The sequence below is a fragment of the Diospyros lotus genome, chromosome 14, assembly GCF_014633365.1.
Source record: "Diospyros lotus cultivar Yz01 chromosome 14, ASM1463336v1, whole genome shotgun sequence".
NCBI lineage: Eukaryota > Viridiplantae > Streptophyta > Magnoliopsida > Ericales > Ebenaceae > Diospyros > Diospyros lotus.
Genome location: NC_068351.1, coordinates 15,505,149 through 15,508,022, shown reverse-complemented (window position 1 = coordinate 15,508,022; position 2,874 = coordinate 15,505,149). Strand labels below are relative to the sequence as shown.

At 43.8% G+C, this 2,874-nt stretch overlaps 1 pseudogene; it reads right to left on the bottom strand.

Moving 5' to 3' along the window:
• Positions 1-1,891: 1,891 nt before the first annotated feature.
• Positions 1,892-2,010, bottom strand: LOC127791246 (5S ribosomal RNA; annotated as a pseudogene).
• Positions 2,011-2,874: the final 864 nt, after the last annotated feature.

The following is a 2,874-nucleotide window of genomic DNA, read 5'->3' as shown; positions in this document are numbered from 1 at the left end:
GTCAAGGTGGTATAGCCCGATAGGCCAGGCTCAAATTTTGATTAATTTTTATTGATGTTTTTATGATATATGTATTCATGTATAGATATGTCGGCTGTGAGAGCCATGTGGAATATGTGAAAAATTCTTTACTATTGATGCATGTGCATGAGCATGGAAATAAGTGTGAATGGGAAAACTTGTGAGTTATGTCCTACTTACACATTTTCATAGTCATTATTTACTCTATCTTGGTTATCCATGCCTTTGATTCTATCTCTCCATGCTTCATATATATTGTAACATCCACATCGAACGATAGGAAGGACCGGAACAACTTACTTGATTGGTGGCGGCTGTCGAACCACTCAAAATTAGAGATCTATGTATCTCTTCTCTAGTTTGCAGCAAAGTGCACCCTAGGTCATCTTCTCACAAGGAGCCTCACCTTCTTCTACCACAAGGAGAAACAATACAAATAACAGTTTGTTTTATTTAGGGGGGTTGTTTTGACAGAAAATTAATTGGCAAAACAGAAAGACAATGATGGATGAAAAATCAGTAAAAGATATGCAACGGCTGTGTATTTGTCTCCTATGTGAAATCTTCCTCGTCCAACCTATATACCTTGGCTTGCTAGATGTTTTGATATCGGATAACAAACTCAAAGCATCCCAACAACCGTCCAAGGATTAGAATGATTGGAACAAAAAAATGAATACAGAAATCTCTTGTAAACAAAATGCAGCCATTCACTCTCTATCGGACCTATGCAAGAACAACCGTTCAAGCACATAATATTCATTTCCTAGATGTTATACAACCGGCTATAACATTTGCTCTCTTAAGCATTTAACAGAAAATGAAACCATTCAAATTCACACAAACCTGCCATGAACTCCATGCATTCACAAATCTGCCCAAACTAAACCAAATAGAAATGAATAAGAAAACAAACAACAAACCAGATTCTTGTAGCTCATCCGGGACTCAAATTCCACATAGATTCAAGACACAAACCGGTTACAAATGCTCTAGCCTATCATTACAACAAGAAAACAAAATGGAATAAAAGATGTAGAAAACAGAAAAATGCTACAACAACAAAAACGGGCAGAATCCTCTCTATTTTCTCCTCTCTCTCTATCTCATGATATTCTGGAAATTAATGCTAAGAGGCCTTAAATACATGGCTAAGAAAGGAAAGGCTAGGGTTGGGCCTAGCCAACAGAAAACAAGTGAGCCCAAAACAGCACAATGAGTAGCCCAAGTCTGCTCCTTGAAAGTAGGCCCAAGCTCCTTGAAAGTAGGCCCAAGCTCCTTTAGTTGAGCCACTTCTCTAGCCCATCCAATATTCCCTAAAGCCTAGATCCATAGAGTAGAGGTAAGATAGAAAATAGTGTAAGGACAATTTGAAGCATAATAAAATAGAAACAATGAATATCAGCAAAAATTACTTCAAATGGCCTAATAAGAATGAGGTGAAATGCCAAAATATGGTATAAATATGCATGCTATCAATTGGCCTACGCGAACTTCCTAGGGGGTCACCCATCCTTGACTTTCCCAGCTTAAGCATGTTTAACACTAGAGTTCTATGCTTACATTCAGCCCAAAAGGTATCCAGTGGTGTTATTTCATTCCTTACTTATCCTCAATATATACTACTTCTCTAGGCTCTTGGGGTATTACATTTTCCCCTTGAGCACATAACGTTCTCGTCATGCGACCTTACAACTGGTCTCAGATCTTCTCCCCTTTGGAGGTACTATCCTAGAAGCCGCTCCTTGTACAGGCCCTCCAGCCTCGGCACCACTCCCCGCCCTCATTGACCGCCTTCACCAAGGGTTGGCTCTGATACCACCAGTAACATGCCGCATCGAGCGATAGGAAGGACTAGAAACAACTTACCCTGATGGGCCTACGCGAACTTCCCAAGGGGTTACCCATCCTGGTACTACTCTCGCCCAAGCACGCTTAACTTCAGAGTTCTAATGGGATCCGATGCATTAGTGTGGTATGATCGCACCCTAAGGTCGCATGACGAGGACATCATGTGCTCAAGGGGAGAATGTAATACCCAAGAGCCAGAGAATGGTAGTATATATTGAGGATAAGTAAGGAAGAAAACAACACCTGTGCTGGATACCCTTTGGGCTGAATGTAGGCAAGAAACTCCGGGGTTAAGCGTGCTTGAGCTAGGCAAGCTAAAGGATGGGCGACCCCCTGGGAAGTTCGCGCAGGCCCATCAGGGTAGTTGTTCTGGTCATTCCTATCGCTCGATGCGGGATGTTACAGGTGGTATTAGGGCCAAACCCCGAGCCTCTAAGCGCAGTGGTGGGGTAAACATCAGCGATGATGTTGAGTCCCTAAGGGGGGTGCGTGTAGGCCCTTAGGCGAATCCCACATCGGCCATGTAAAGGGGGGAGGTTTGGGACCGGTTGTAAGGTCGCATGACGAGGACATCATGTGCTCAAGGAGGGGAGAATGTAATACCCGAGAGCCTAGAGAAGGGTAGTATATATCGAGGATAAGTAAGGAAGGAAACAACACCAGCTGGATACCTTTTAGGCTGAATGTAGGCAAAGACTCCATGGTTAAGCGTGCTTGAGCTGGGGAAGCTCAAGGATGGGTGACCCGCTAGGAAGTTCGTTTAGGCCCATTAGGGTAAGTTGTTCAGTCCTTTCATCGCTCGATGTGGGATGTTTACAAGTGGTATTAGAGCCAACCCCTGAGCCTCTAAGTGCGGTGGTATGGAAAACCTCAGCGAGGACGCTGTGTCACTAAAGGGGCTATGTGTAGGCACCTTAGGCGAATCCCACATCAGCCATGCAAGGGGGGAGATTGTGATCGGTTGTAAGGTCGCATGACGAGAACGTCATGTGCTTAAGGGGG